General features: G+C 42.8%; 1 protein-coding gene across 5 annotated transcripts in view; it reads left to right on the forward strand.

Moving 5' to 3' along the window:
• The window catches only part of ARG2 (arginase 2), a 926201-nt gene that overhangs the window by 620534 nt on the left and 288427 nt on the right, over nt 1–17240 (forward strand). Inside the window, exon 9 of one of the 5 annotated variants that reach the window (XR_010190474.1) lies at nt 5599–5732. The exons of the other annotated variants lie outside the window; for them this stretch is intronic. The gene's annotated coding sequence lies outside the window, so the exon portion shown is untranslated. The remainder of the gene's footprint in view (nt 1–5598; nt 5733–17240) is intronic. 5 annotated transcript variants of the gene reach the window in all.

Here is a 17240-nt window from a genome sequence, read left to right on the forward strand (position 1 = left end):
GCATACCGTCCTATAGTATGAATGTACCATACTCACACAATAAAATGTAGGTCAAATCACATAGCGGTTTCTTTGCTCCATTTTAGTGCTCCCTTTTGCCAAAATGGGCTTGACGGTCGCATTTTCCAGGTTGGCGTAAGTATGGCGGCCGTAACTGCGCCCAGTGCCGTAACTAGACATTTTAGCGCTGTGTGCAAGAAACAGCATCAGGGGTTCCCCCATATACATAACAGGGTCAATGCGCATGCCAAAATATAGGGATGTGGTTTCAGGGAGAAGGGCATTGCCAGAGCTCCCTTTTACACATTATGTTAGGCAAAGGTCCCTTTTACACATTACGGCAGCAGAGTCCCCCTTTTCACACATTACGGCAGCAGCGTCCTCCTTTTTCACACATTACGGCAGCAGAGTCCCCCTTTTTTACACAGTAGGCAGGCAGAGTCCCCTGTTTTACACATTACAGTAGCAGAATCTCCTTTTTACACATTAGGCAGCAGAGTCCACCTTTTTGTACACTTTACATCAGGAGAGTCCCCCTTTTTTACACATTAGGCAGGCAGAGTCTGCCTATTTTACACATTATGGCTATAGAGTCCCCCTTTTTTACACATTACAGTAACAGAGTCCCCTTTTTACACATTAAGCATGCAGAGTCCCCTTTGTTCACATTACATCAGCAGAGTCAAGTAAGTATGTGTGTGTGTGTGTGTGTGTGTGTGTGTGTGTGTGTGTCTGTCTGTCTGTGTGTCTGACCTTGGGGGGGCATGATTCAGCATCCAGGGATATAACAGCCTCTCCTCAGGTCCAGGACCTGCCAGCTGGGGCGACGCTCCACAGGCCTGTACAATAGCAGCAGGAGACAGCCGGCAGCACCAGTGGGTCTCACGGATGGAGCATGCGGGGGGTCCGCAATACAGCATCCAGGGATCTAACAGCCTCTACTTGGTTCCGGGACCTGCCAGCTGCGACAATGCTCCACAGGCCTGTACAGTAGCAGCAGGAGACAACTGGCAGCACCAGAGAGTCTCACGGATGAAGTGGGAGGATGACTGTTGCAGAGCTCCCAGTCCCTTACAGACACAGCATGACTCGAGGACAGCGGCGGTGGGATGGGGGAAGGTGTGTGCTGCTACATGGCGGCTACGGCACAGCTCCCACTTGTTTCTCTCCCTTGCAGAGGCGGAGACCAGCAGCGGGACTTTCACTAGTGACTGAGTGGTGAGAACAGCCATATGGGAGGGTGCTACCAGAGGGTGCACCTTCAGTGCATTTGCACTGTGGGCAAGGCACCATCAACACACACCTAGTTACGGCCCTGCAGCACAAGAATAGATCTTCTCCCTCAACTATCACAAGAATAGATCTCCCTCAACTATGCAGTGAGAGGGCAGGGCGCAGGGCAGTGTGGGAGTCTCTGTGTAAGCAGGAAGAGATGTCTGATATCATCATGTCCTCCAGAATTGCAGGGAATGGGGGCGAGCTGGCATTCAGATGACTCTGGGTGAACGGAGAGAGACGGCATTGTCAGAGGGACATAGGCGATGGTGGGTGATGGGTCACAAGCGGCGCCGTCAGCGGGACACAGGCAACGCCATCAGCGGGTCACAGGCAGCGGTGGGTGACGAGTCACAGGCGGTGCTGTCAGCGGGACACAGGTGGTTCTATCAGTGGCAGTGAGTGTGTGCAGTACAGAGTCTGGACTCTTGGGCTATAGTCACACATACAAGCACTCTAGGTCTGGATGGTGGAGACACTAAGGCTGAGAGGAGGAGGAGATGCTGAGGCTGACGAGGACGAGGAGATGCTGACGAAGCGGAAGTGATGAGAAAGTGCGGGAGGAGGCCGGGAGTCAGGAAGCGGTGCCGGGCTGAGTGGCGCCGAGCTGCATACAGCGGAGCGGGCAGCGGGAGATCACTATTGCTGCCACTGCTATGTGTGTACTGTGTGTGCGCTGCCACTGCTTTAAAAAAACAAACGGACAAGGGACCCACTAAACTAAAAATGTATGCTTGCAAACTCAAGAAGTCTAGCAGGTAAAATGGGGGAATTGGAATTGTTAGCATCAAAGGCTGAGTATGACATTATAGGTATTACGGAAACATGATGGGACGACTGTCACGACTGGGTTGCAAACTTGGAGGGGTATTTTCTTTTCAGAAGGGACAGGGCAAGCAAAAGAGGAGGAGGTGTAGGTCTTTATGTTAAACCATCTCTTAAACCATACTTAAAGGAGGTTGTTTATGAGGGGACTGGCGATAATGTGGAGTCACTGTGGGTAGAAATCTCAAGTGTTGATGCAAAAAAACTAGTCATAGGCACGTGCTACAAACAGCCAGATGTTAGCATTCATATGGAAGAACAACTCTTGCAGCAAATCGAAAGGGCTGTGGGATTGGGGGACATCATAGTGATTGGGGATTTTAATTATCCTGATATAAATTGGAGTAACGATTCTTGTGTTAAAGCGAGGGGCAACAGGTTCTTAAATATGTTAAAGGATCACTAGTCTCAATTAGTCTAGGATCCAACTAGGGGTAAAAGTACTCTAAATCTAGTAATTACTAATAATGTGGACATTATATCGAACACTAAAGTTGGGGAGATCACATTCAACATCAGTTTCAGGAAACATAGCTATAAGGGTTTAACCAAAACATTTAACTTTAGGAAGGCTAATTTCAGTATGCTGAGATGTACACTTAAAGACATTGAGTGGGAAGTTTTGTTTCATTCCAAGAACACTTTGGAAATGTGGGATGCTTTAAAAGGGTTGCTAGATAGCAATATTCGCAAATTTATTCACATGGGCAGTAAATGCAGGAGTACTAAACTCAAACTGATGTGGCTTAACAAGAAGGTCAATAAATGCTTTCAAAGCATTTAAATCTAATGGAAAGGAGGAGTCATTCAAGTATTACAAGAAATGCAATAAAAAGTATTACAAGAAATGTCATTCAAGTATTACAAGAAATGCAATAAAAATTGCAAAAAAGCAAAAAGAGCAGCTAAAATGGAAAATAAAAAGCAAATCACTATAGAGAGTAAAACCAATCCTAAAAAGTTTTTTAAATACTTAAACAGTAAAAGGTTAAAAAAGGAGAACATAGTCCAATAAAAGATGAATTTGGAGTATTGATAAATGATGATGAAATAAAAGTGGAAATACTAAACAAATGTTTTTCATCAGTTTTCACCAGAGAAGAACTGATGGTGGGAGGAGTGCATAACTATAGTGACAGTAATGATTTGTGGTTAGATACTTGTTTAAGGGAAGAAGTAGTCCGGGAGAGACTAAGCAAAATTAAGATTAATAAATCACCTGGTCCTGATGAACTTCACCCGAGGGTTCTTATGGAGCTTAGGTCAGAACTATAAAGACCCCTGTACTTGATTTTCAATAGTTCAATTAGATCAGGCATGGTACTGAAGGATTGGCGTATAGCTGAGGTAGTGCCATTATTTAAAAAGGGATCCAAAAATCTTCTGGGTAACTACAGACCAGTTAGTTTGACGTCTGTAGTGGGGAAAATATTGTAAGGAATTCTAAGGGATAGCATACATGAGTATCTACAGACCGCTATGATTATTAGCAAAAACCAGCATGGGTTTGTGAGGGACAGATAATGTCAAACTAACTTAATTAGCTTATATGAGGAAGTGAGCAATAATCTCGACCAGGGAAAAGCAATGGATGTGGTCTACTTAGATTTTGCAAAAGCCTTCGATACAGTGCCTCACAGGAGACTGATCATCAAATTAAAGGAGCTGGCTGGATAACAGGGTACAGCGAGTAGTGGTCAACGGGAAGTCCTCAAGCTGGACCCCAGTAGTCAGCGGAATACCACAAGTGTCCGTACTCGGGCCACTACTGTTCAACATATTTATCAATGGCCTAGAAATAGACCTGGAAAGCACAGTGTCAATCTTTGCAGATGATACTAAACTCTGTAGGGTAATGAATTCGGAAATAGATTTGCAGTCTCTGCAAAATGACTAATCTAAACTTGAAACCTGGGCGTCTAAATGGAGAATGAGGTTCGATATAGAAAAATGCAAGGTTATGCATTTCGGGACTAAAAACAAACTTGCATCCTACATGGAGAATTTAAAAGTGATTCCACTCCCGAAATAATAGGTCTTCCTGGTGGATGTGACTGATCTTTATGAATTTTAGGTAAGTGATAAAAAATTGGAGTGATTGGGTGTGAGGGTAACAAAAAGTAATATTAGTCATCTGATTTCACGTTGTCACATTTAGCCTTCAATAATTTGTTTTTTAGTTCTGATAAAAAGGGGGTACTAGGATTAGTTCACAGAAACCAAATAATACGATTGAGACGGAATTGCTCAATAGATTCAACATTTTTATCACAAGTTAATGACTTGCTGAAACAGTTCCACGAAAGAGGATATCCATATCGTCTATTAAAAGAATCGCGGCTGTATGCTGACTCTCTGTTAGACAACTATTCGGGTAGAATAAACACTACCGAACATCCAGGTTGCAAGATCATTAATAAGAGGACCCCTGAAGGTGGTGCACCTATGGAGGACTGTTAAATTTATTTCTAAATTCGACAAGAAATCCAAGGCCATTAAAAGGATTGTTCAAACTAATTATGAATTAATTAAGCAAGATCCTATTTTGAACAAATGCTTAGCAGAAAAACCTTCAATCATCTTTAGAAGAAACAAAAATCTAAAAGAAATGATAGCTCCCAGCTATCTCAAATCAGTTGAGCCGGCTGTCAACCCAAATTAGCTACCAAAGAAACCGTTAGGGAATGCCTACTTTAGATGTAATAAACAGGTCTACATGTAAACACATGAAAAATAGAACTACATCGGATACCTCTACGACAAATGGAAATATATTTCAAATTAAACAGTTTATTAACTGTGACTCAGAATATTATGTCTATCTGTTACAATGTTCATGCTCTCTTCAATATATTGGGAGAACCACTAGGTCTCTAAAGTCAAGATTCAGAGAACGTAGACTTAACATCATAAAAAAACTTCAAACTCATAGTGTCTCCCGTCATTTTTCCAGGTCACATAATGGTGACACGTCATCTTTAACTGTTACGGGCATTGAACAGTTCTCAAGCACAAAAAGAGGAGGGGACAGATTTCGAAAACTGTGTATAGGAGAATCCTCATGGATTTTCAAGCTAGACACTCTACATCCAAAAGGTCTAAATGAAGCTTTAGACTACACCTGCCTAGATTAATGCGTTTACTTTTTATTTTTCATTTATGCATCTATTATAATTTTTAGTTATTAATTTTTAGTCATAAACATCTTTTTAGGTATTCATTTATGCAAAATATATATACACATGTGCACAATTTTGTATAAACATGTCTACTTATACGTATGTATATTGTACTTTTACAGATTATATAATACTTTCCATAATCCAACACTAATTGTTTGCCTTTTACGTGTTCATTCCAGGCTGTTTCACATTGCAACAGCTATAATAATCATGTTATTGTCACTTTTTGGTTTCTTTATATACATTTTTCTAATTTTATTTTTACTCTTATGTCTATATCTATATCCATTTCTATTGAGATGCTTGGGACCAGAAGAATTTTGGATATGGGATTTTTCCGTATTTTGGAATAATTGCATACCATAATGAGATCCTGGCAATGGGACCCAAGTCAAAGCACAGAATGCATTTATGTTTCATATATACCTTATATACACACACAGCCTGAAGGTAATTTTAGCCAATTTTTTTAATAACTGTACATTAAACAAAGTATGTGTACAACTACATACACACAATTCATTTATGTTTCATATACACCTTATACACACAGCCTGAAGGTCATTTAATATGATATTTTTAATAACTTTGTGTATTAAATAAAGTTTGTGTACATTGAGCCATCAGAAAACAAAGATTTCACTATCTCACACTCACTCAAAAAATTCCGTAGTTTGGAATATTCCGTATTTCGGAATATTTGGATATGGGATACTCAACCTGTATACACCATAGTTTTTATTCTACAGTCATTATGCATTATATATTTACTTTTTGTGCCTAATATTAAGTAGGACTAAGAGGGGGTTATTCGAAACTCCGTTCATTTTCCTCTTGCCTTATTAAACTAAATTAGTTTAGTATTGTCATTTTCATGAAACTCACATATTTGTACATTTACATTATTGACTTAGTGCGTCTCGAATGTATTATATGTTTTATAGAAAAGCAATATATGTTTTTTACTGTGTTTTCTCTGGTTGAAATAGTATACCTATGATTACAAAGTTACTAATTAAGCAATTGACACACCAGAGCAGATTCAATTCATTACTCAAGTATAAATTCTGGAGTCAGTAGAAGGGAGTGATTCGTATTGAGGAAGTCTCCGGTTGCTAGGTTTATACGGTTTATCAGCGGCCAGTGGGCACCAACGATCGGAGACACAGAGTCTCCCTGCGGGACTGTTACACTCAGTGCTACAGAGGCAGCAATTACAGCATTTCATCTTCTCCACGTGCGCTACCGCAAACAGGACCCTGTATCTAAATCAGGAACCAGCACGTGGGTAATTATACATTTACTGCTTGCCCCTTCATTGCATTTTTGGTACTGTGTACTCATTTGCGGGACATTGATCTCACAACACACTGGGACGCCAGTGTATTAACTATATGTGCCTTCTGAGAGAGCTCCTTTTTTAACCAATTTTTACATCAGTTTCGCAATTATTTGCATACTAATATTTTCTGTTGGAAACATTACTAATCAGCTTTAGTTGCAAACTTAAACAGCTTTTTTGCATCTGCAAAATGAATTTCAAATGTTCATAAGTTACTGTGAGGATACCGGTTTCCAAATCACTCAGTCATGGTGGTAGATGAAACACCAACAGTGGTTTAATGAACAGAATGGGTTATAAACAGTTCAGCACACTTCTGTGATCCAATTCTACATAACAATCCCTCCTGGAACTCCTGACAGAACATTACTTCTTAGTCAGTCTCCTGCCACTCTCTGACCTTCTCTCCCAGATCTCTCTCACCTCCCCTGTTTGCTATTATCAAAACCTTTGTCTTTCCTACAATAAGGCGACACCCCCAGAACAGTTTCAGAGCAAACCTACTTTCACATGCCCAGGCATGTCCCCTAGGCCACAATAGATGTTAACTAAATTAACTTTACTTAATCTGATTGTGTGGCCTGGAATCCATTGTGTGGGGAAGAATGAGGGGTGTGTATGGCCTGACACCTGAGACTGGCTGTATCTTCCCAGACAGAGCAAATACACAGGTTATCTGATCAGTCACATGGGGGAAACATTATTTTACAAACTATAGCAGAATAACCAATACATTCATATATATACATTGAAAACATAACTGTACCCTTGTAACAATAATATCATACAATATAATACAATATTGCCTAACATATAACTAATAACATATTGGCAATTGGTGAAGTCCATGTGTAGGACCAGGGCTAGGAAAGTAACCACGTGTCTTTTACCACTGAGCGACACGACGCGCCAGCTGTGTCATCACATGTCGTCACATTACCTTCCCCTACTTTCTCGCCCTGTGTCCTAAGTAGCTTAAGCTTGCTGAGCGCAATGATGCTCTTCTACATCAGACAGTCTGTGCCCCATCATAACAATGACTGGCTGGTTTCTCTTGTGGGTCTGGTGGTTTTTGTGAATAGCATTTTACAGTTTGTATGGAGCCCACCAGCGTCCCAGGTCCAAAGTCTGTGGTAATTGTCATGAGGCTTGTGTGGGAATTTTTTTCCCCGGTCTGGTGGGTGCGTGGCCCACAGTACATAAATCAATACAGTCTTACCAGGGTCCAGTGGAAACGTGATCAGCAGTCCATAGTTCTTGTATTTCCCCCGGTGTCCCATCCAAATACATTAATCAAAGTCCCCTTTGTAGACAGCCGCTGGGTTGGGGTAACAGCATGTGCAACAGTATAATTCAGTAAGTCCAATAACTGCACCTGGAGACTTAATAATTCCCCTACACCCAACTGGGTAACCTCACATTTCAGATAGTCACAATTTTCCTCCAGAAACAAAATCTGATCTCTGGGGCCCTCACTCTCCCTCCCCAACAATGTATTCCCTGAGAACCCAACTTCCATCACCTCTGGTGCATCAGGACAGTGGCTTCCCTCCCCCAAACATGAACCACGGATATGGTAATTGTCAGGGCACAATGGGGATTCCTTCATGCCAGAAGTTTCTTCTGTGCTATCCTGGGTAAATGCTTCCTCCAGCCTGGCTGGCTGGGTAACTTGTGGGATCCTACTCTGAGTCTTGTATGCTTTGGCCTGGAGTACAATCTGCTCAGCTTCCTTGTGTGTACCCACCAACTCGACCATCGTTGTACTGGAACATGGATGTAGGTTCACAGGGACAGTGGCATTACCTTCTCCATTCACTGCTACATGTCCTGGCTGACCACCATTGTCCTGGTTAGAGTCAGTCATTTCACCTTGCACACAATGCCAGTCCAAAACACATTCAGGTGCCCTAGAGTAGAGCAACATGTTCCCTTCCAGTTCCTGAGCTGATGCTATTTTCACCAGGTCTGATACCTGGATTTTCTCTGAGTCACAGGGAAGATTCTGGCATTCAGACTGCAGCTCCTTACCATCAAGCTCACTGAATGGGAACAGACCTCCAGAATCTTCTGGGAGAGATACAAAAGCTGGGGATACACTGGGCCCTTCCTGAACATCCTTTTCTGATAAAATAACTGGGGCAGCCATGAACATAGCTTCACAATAGGCCTCCCTCAGCTGAATATGCTGATCAGCCTGAAGTGAGATACTGTCTGCACAAGCCATGCTTATAGTTGGGACATTACCACCTACTGCTGCCCTCGCAGAGATCTCCTCTTCCACCTCTGCCAATAGGAAGGTATAGTGCATCTTCTCCTGGGGTGTTTGGATGACAGACCCCACTTCCTTCTAATTTTCAGTAGCCTCCCCCAAACACAACACTGTAAATGGCTCAATAGCCAGGACTGGTTTGTGCTCACCTGAAGGATTCCCTTGGAGGCTCTGTTGCTGAAGTGGTGGTCGGGTGATAGTGACAACTTCTTCCTCAATGTCTCGCTGGCACTCTGGGATGGTTTCTATATCCTCCAAGCCTGCAAATGGCCAGTTGTAACACAGCTCAGGCCGGTCACTGAGTGTTTCACTGTGACATTCCCCCAGGGAGAAGAGAACGGGTTGCAGACAGTGCTTCCTTGCATCCACCTGGTCAAGGTCGTTCTTTTCCAGTGTAACATACTGGGCAGACAGTTCTTGACACTCTCTCACTAAGTCCTCATCCTCCATCTCAGCAAAAGGGAAGTTGTAGTGCAGTTCCTCCTGGGGTGCCTGGATTGTGCTCACTGCTGTCTTCACTTCGTGTGCTTCCTTCCGTATAGACCACTGGGCAACTTCTTCCCTTGGGTATGGGAGAAGCTGTTGCAGGTGGTGCCTTTCCGCATCCACCTTGTAACACTGGTCTCACCATGCTGGGTTATCCAGGGGCCCCCGATCCAATGCCACTTCCTCTGGCTCTGTCCGGGAAGGCAGTTTACTCTGCACTTGCCCTTCCATCTCTGTATATTGTATCCTTTGTGTCATTTGGGCCACTGTGGCGATCACTTCCTCCCTGAATTCCTCAAACTCTGGCTCCCCCAGCAGATTCCATGTGGCTGCTTCACTTCTGCAGTGCATGAACGCATTCCCCAGATGACACAACTTGTCCTGTATGCTGGATACTCTCCACCTGCTGATCTGATTTCCCACTGAGCTTCATTCCAGTACTCCCAAATGTACTGCATTTTGGTAACTATAAATAAAAGATCCGGCTTCCCAGCCTGCCGATATGCTGACAAACTTCCAACCACAAGCTTCACTGCCCTGGTTCCATTACTGGTCTCCTCCGCTGAGGCCTGGACCATATCCTCTTCTTCCTCCTTATCACAAGGGTGCTCAACGTCCAATTGAGCCAGTTTTCCAATTAGGGATTCCTTGGTATCCACTGTATTGATTACAATTTTGTTTCCATGACACAGTCCTTGCAGGACTCCCTTCTTGATGTCTTTGTAATATTGTGCTGCTGCCTCCAATCTGCTGTAATATCTTGCATCCATGCTTGTAACCTGAGTGATCCCTCTGCTTGCCACCAAATGTGAGGATACCGGGTTCCAAATCACTCAGTCATGGTGGTAGATGAAACACCAACAGTGGTTTATTGAACAGAATGGGTTATAAACAGCTCAGCACACTTCTGTGATCCAATTCTACACGACAATCCCTCCTGGAACTCCTGACAGAACATTACTTCTTAGTCAGTCTCCTGCCACTCTCTGACCTTCTCTCCCAGATCTCTCTCACCTCCCCTGTTTGCTATTATCAAAACCTTTTTCTTTCCTACAATAAGGCGACACCCCCAGAACAGTTTCAGAGCACACCTACTTTCATATGCCCAGGCATGTCCCCTAGGCCACAATAGATGTTAACTAAATTAACTTTACTTAATCTGATTGTGTGGCCTGGAATCCATTGTGTGGGGAAGAATGAGGGGGGTGTATGGCCTGACATCTGAGACTGGCTGTATCTTCCCAGACAGAGCAAATACACAGGTTATCTGATCAGTCACATAGGGGAAACATTATTTTACAAACTATAGCAGAATAACCAATACATTCATATATATACATTGAAAACATAACTGTACCCTTGTAACAATAATATCATACAATATAATACAATATTGCCTAACATATAACTAATAACATATTGGCAATTGGTGAAGTCCATGTGTAGGACCAGGGCTAGGAAAGTAACCACGTGTTTTTTACCACTGAGCGACACGACGCGCCAGCTGTGTCATCACATGTCGTCACAGTTACTAAATTGTTACTAACTGTATGTCTTATTGCATGTTACCTGTATTGTTTATAAATACTGTGGATAAAATAATGTATTTTTATTTACATTGAGTCCCACTTAGTCAATTACTCTCCATGACAGACCACACTCATTTATTTTTCTAAGGTGTTTCAGAGCGCAGAGTAATCTCCTCTTTGTTGCATCCTACATATTAAATCGGGAAAGTCTAGGGGTAACAGTATTGGAAAAAGATTTGGGAGTACTCATTGATAATATGCTTAATAACCATACACAATGTCAAAGCGCAGTAAAAAAGGCAAGTATGGTGCTAGCATGCCTAAAATGGGGACTTGAGACAAGGGATGAGGATATGTAAATCATTTGGTACGTCCACACCTGGAATATTGTGTTCAGTTTTGGGCACCACTGTATAAAAAAGATATTGGTGAACTCAAAAGGGTTCAAAGACGAGCTACTAAATTGATTAAAGGGCTAGAGGGACTGGATTACAAGGAAAGGCTTACTAGGTTGAATATGTATACACTGGAAAAGAGGCGTCTAAGAGGAGACATTATTAATATCTTCAAATATGTAAAGGGGCATTACAAAGAGTTATCAGAGGAATTATTTATTAAAAGAACACTGTTTAGGACACGTGGGCACTCGCTGAGGCTGGAGGGGTAATTTCCGTACGCGACGGAGGAAAGGGTTCTTCACTGTTAGGGCAATAAGGATTTGGAAGTCACTGCCAGGGAAGGTAGTAATGGCGGACTCTGTAAATCCATTAAAAAAATTATTGGATACATTTCTGATTGAAAATTATATCCAAGGTTATAACATTTGAAATATTGACATTGTTAATCTGTGTGTAACATGATTATACTGTAGTTGTTAAAACATTACTTCAGCAGGTACATTATAATCAACACAACTTAATACAAGGATCTATCAAACGATTTGTTTACCAAAAAACACTACATAGGACACGCGGACACCCACTGAGGTTAGAGGAGAAAAAATTCCATACCCAACGGAGAAAAGGATTCTTCACAGTAAGAGCAGTAAGGATTTGGAATTCTCTTCCAGAGACGGTAGTAATGGTGGACACAATCAATAAGTTTAAAAGTGGATTGGATAAATTTCTAGCTGAAAAAAATATCCAGGGATACAGCATTTAATTAATATTTAAAGAAAAAAAAATAAAAAAAAATAATGTAATTACAATAGGTTGAACTCGATGGACATGTTGTCTTTTTTCAACCTCAACAACTATGTAACTATGTAATACAGGTTGAAAACGATGGGCATTTTGCCTCTATTCAATCTCACTTACTATGTTACTATGGAGATTGCAGCCATGCGGGTGTGATGCCAGATGGTGTGCCCTCAGTGCATTTGCGTTGTGGGCAAGGCACCATCGGCCCACACCAAGTTACGGCCCTGACTTTGCCAACCTGGACAACACAGTCATCAAGATGGGATATCTATCTGGCTTCACCTGAATATTTATTTCCCTCACTTTGAGGGGTGTGTCCCTGAATACAAATATACTACACTATGTTTTTGTATGTTTTATTTTTTCTGAGGTATTCTACATAATTTGGACATTTGAAGAGCCTCCTGAGTACAGAATTGATTGATGCACTAAGCACTAAAGATGTTTATAATTGATGGACTAAGTATTAAGGATTTTTATCATCGTATGAAAAATCCTATGGATTTAATTGGAACAGGATTGAGCGCTAAAATTGTAGTTGCATATATATTTGTCATTTTAAAGGATTGGGTTGGCCTTTGTGCAGGAAGTAGCACAATCCCATATATTTGCACCTTGGGATGTTTCACATTTGTTTGTTATATAGAGAACTTGTACATGTCTATAGCAGATTGGGAATACCTAAAGAAATCCTGACTGATCACGGTACCACATTTATGTAAAAAATTATGAAAGAATGATGCCGCCTATTTAAAATGACCCAGTTAAGAACCTCCGTGTATTATCTCTAGACTGATGGGTTAGTGGAGAGATTTAACAAAACTTTAAAACGCATGTTAAAGACCGTAGTGAATAAAGATGGAAGAGATTGGGTTCATTTATTAACTTATTTATTCCTGGCAATGAGAGGTTCCCCAATCCTCCTCAGGGTTTTCACCTTTTGATTTGTTATACGTGAGACACCCAAGGGGATTACTGTACATTTCCAAATAGACATGAGAGGGGCAATCCAGTCCATATAAAACTGTTATTGAGAATGTGTCTCAGATGCAGGAGAGGATTATTGCAGTGGTTCCAATAGTGAGAGAGCACTTGGAACAGGCACATCAGTAGGTGTACAATCGCAATGCCCAGTTATGCACCTTTGTTCCTGGAGACAGACAGCTTGTTTTGGTTCCCACAGTGGAAAGTACATTTTTGACTAAGTTGCAAGGACCCTTTGAAATCCTAGAAAAAGTGAGGGAGGTTCATTATAATGTGCCCCAGCCTGTCAAAAGAAAGCCAAAACAGATTTACCATTTACCTCTTATAAAGCCTTCGAAGGATAGAACGGCTATGTCAGCCATCCCAGTCCCTTCAGTAAACCCATTGCCTCTGGTACCTGAATTAACAACAACTAAAACCCTTTTAAATGTTCAACAGCATGAGGCTAAAGAATTTCTCAAAAGTTTTGTTCTCAGACATACGAGGTAAAACATCAGTCATTAAACATGACATAATCACTAACCCGGGTTCAAAGTTAACCTAAAGTTCTATAGAATACCAGAAGCCCAACGGGAAGCAGTGTCTGAAGAAATGTTGGAGTTGGAGGTAATTGAAGAGGCATATAGTGAGTGGTCAAGTCCCATTGTGCTTATTCCAAAGCCAGATGGGAAGTTGCACTTCTGCAATGATATCCACGAGTTGACTAAAATGTCAAAGTTCAATGCCTACCCAATTTCTTGGGTGGATGAACTTATTGAAAAATTAGGAACAGCAATGTACTTTACCTCTCTAGACTTAACCAAAGGGTATTGGCAAGTGCCATTAACCGAGAATGCCAAATAAAAGACAGCTGTTTCTGCAACAGAGGGGTTCTTCCAATACAAGATGTTGCCATTTGGGCTACATGGGGCGCCTGCTACCTTTCAGAGGATGGTGGATAGAATTCTAAGACCCCATAAACAGTGTGCTGCTGCTTATCTGGATGATGTAATCATTTATAGTCCTGATTGGCAGTCTTACTTACCCAGAGTACAAGCTGTGTTGGACACCATCTGTAAGGTAGGACTGACAGCCAACCCCCAAAACATGTTGTCTAGGGATGGAAGAGGTAAAGCATCTTGGATACACCACTGGCAGAGATTTGATAAAGCCTCAACTTATTAATATTTAGGCAATACAAAATTGGCCATGAGCCCTAAATACAAGCGAGAGCATTTTTAGGATTCACAGGGTATTATAAAGGCTTTATACCCAATTTTGCCACTATTGCAGTACCACTGCCATACCTTACCAAGGGCAAACAGAAAGTGATGGTTAAATGGAGTCCTGAAGCAGAAAAGTATTTTCAGAAGTTGAAGGTAGCAAAGTGTACCCAACCAGTTCTAATGATGCCTGACTTTCAAAGGGAATTTGTGGTGCAAACTGATGCATCAGATGCAGGGTAGTTGTGGTCCTGTCCCAGAACAAACAGGGTGAAGAACATACTATTATTTACTTAAGCAGAAAGTTAAATGTTCAGGAGAGAAACTATTCCACTGTTGAGAAAGAAGCATTGGCAATAAAGTGGGATTAGAAACTCTCAGGTACTACTACTTGGTAGAATATTGAGGTTGATCACCGATCATGCTCCATTGAAATGGATGTCTTAGAACAAAATAAGCAATGGGAGAACAACAAGGTGGTTCATGGCATTGTAAAACTAAAATCTAATTTTCAGTAGAGCATAGGCCAGAAAAACAACTGACACTTTGTCTCATGTATTTTGTTTGGGGACTGCAGTTGTTCTGCCCCATAGGTTGTAACAAAGGGGAGGGGAAATGTGATAGAAACACTGGCAAAGTGATAAACAGGAGATATGTTTGTCCTAGGTTTCTGGTTTAAGTATTTTAAACCCCCCAGGAAATGTATGCTTTGCTAAACAGACTTGATAAGAGTTTTGATTTTTAGTAAAAGCCGGATATGGGTTTTGGGGGTGTGCATGGAGTTGCCCATCTACCCTAGGATAAGGGGGTACCACTACCCATATACACATATATGGAGCCACGCTAATTGTGGCTCCGTCTGCAACTAGGTGCGCCTGGCGAGGCACACCGCCGGAAACTAATGGGACGCGGATACATTGTATAAGTGCATGTGCTCCATTCAAAGTGAATGGGAGCGTCTCTGTCTGCTTGGCGCACCTAGACATGCAGCGTGCCCCCACTTGCAATGCAGCCACGCTCAGTGAACATGGCTCCAGCTGTGTGTGTGTGTGTGTGTATATATATATATATATATATATATATATATACACATACACACACTGAAGTGACAAAGGTCAAAGACTATGTACCTAGGGGGTGTTTCAGACCTGATTGCATGCAGGCGGTTAATTGCCGCCTACTGGGGAAGGGGGAAATCGCTGTTCAGGGGTGCGATCGCTTGTGCAGAGAGCTGCACAAACAAAAGTTTGTGCAGTCTCTGCACAGCTCAGGACTTTCTCAGCCGCTGTGATAATCTGGCCGGGAGCTGACGTCAGGAATCCTCCCTCCAAATGGCTGGGCACGCCTGCATTTTTTCAGACACTCCCTAGAGACGGTCAGTTGACACCCACAAATGGCCTCTTCCTGACAATCTTCTTGCGATCACTAGTGCGATCGCTTTCTTTGTTAAATCCGTCACTGTCCGGCGATCCCCGTCACCGGTGGCCGACGCGCCTACACATTGCAGAGCATATGCATGCGCAATTCAGACCAGATCGCACCATTGCAAAAAAAAGCTAGCGTGCGATCGGGTCTGAATGACCCCCTTAGTTTCATTGCCTTGCCCAGAACAGTGCAGCAACTTGACATGGTATAGATTTTGACCCATGCTGACTGGATAGCTCCCACAGATCCCTGATACTTGTAGGTGCATGATCTTGGGTGCAAATGGAACTCTCCACATCCTGTAAATGCTTAATTGGGTTCATGTCATACAAATGTGGTGGCCATACCATTCATGGGGAACTCTCCAGAATGCTCCTCGAACCAATGCTGGACCACTTATGACTGAAAACACAGTGCATTATCCTGCCAGAAACAGGTGTAGGGTTGTTGCACTGCTTTTGATAATGACAGGATGGATGTTGAAGATGAGCAGCGATCTGGCCGGCCAAACACAACCACCACAACCAGTGCACCAAAGTATTTTCCATGACATTCCATTATCACCGTACACCTGTTGATGTGCCCTTTAGATGCAGAAATCTTATCACACTATGCACCTTAATATCTTACTATGTTTCCTCCAGACCCACCATCTTACAACTGATGGTGGGAAAATATGACTCATATGAGATGCATTCTAATGGACATGAAGGGAAGCTTTAGTCTACCTGCTCTGGCCTCATATGTACAATAAATATATTTCTCTAACGTCCTTGAGGATGCTGGGACTCCGTAAGGACCATGGGGAATAGACGGGCTCCGCAGGAGATAGGGCACTTTAAGAAAGCTTTGGACTCTGGGTGTGCACTGGCTCCTCCCTCTATGCCCCTCTTCCAGACCTCAGTTTTACACTGTGCCCAGATCAGGATGGGTGCACTGCAGAGAGCTCTCCTGAGTTCTCTGCCTAGAAGCATTTTTGTTTGGGTTTTTTTCTACTTTTTAACAGGGAGCACTGCTGGCAACAGGCTCCCTGCATCGAGGGACTGAGGAGAGAGGGGCAGACCTTCTTGTCTAAGATAGGCTCTGCTTCCTCGGCTACTGGACACCATTAGCTCCAGAGGGGGTGAACACAGGTTCTTCCTGGGCGTCCACCCTCAGAGCCGCGCCGCCGTTCTCCTCACAGAGCCAGAAGAACCGAAGTCAGAAGACGTCAGGCGGCAGAAGCCTTCAGCTTCACTGAAGTAACGCACAGCACTGCAGCTGTGCGTCATTGCTCCCATACACCTCACATACTCCGGTCACTGTAAGGGTGCGGGGCGCAGGGGGGGGGGGCCCTGGGCAGCAATATAACACCTCTATTATGGCAAAAGACAATATACATGTACTGGTGGGCACTGTACATGTATATAAAAGAGCCCCCACCATATTTTAGTAAGTTTGAGCAGGACTGAAGCCCGCCGCCGAGGGGGAGGGCGTTCTCCCTCAGCACTCACCAGCGCCATTTTCTCTCCACAGCACC

This window comes from Pseudophryne corroboree, chromosome 12 (assembly GCF_028390025.1).
Source record: "Pseudophryne corroboree isolate aPseCor3 chromosome 12, aPseCor3.hap2, whole genome shotgun sequence".
NCBI classification, from domain to species: domain Eukaryota; kingdom Metazoa; phylum Chordata; class Amphibia; order Anura; family Myobatrachidae; genus Pseudophryne; species Pseudophryne corroboree.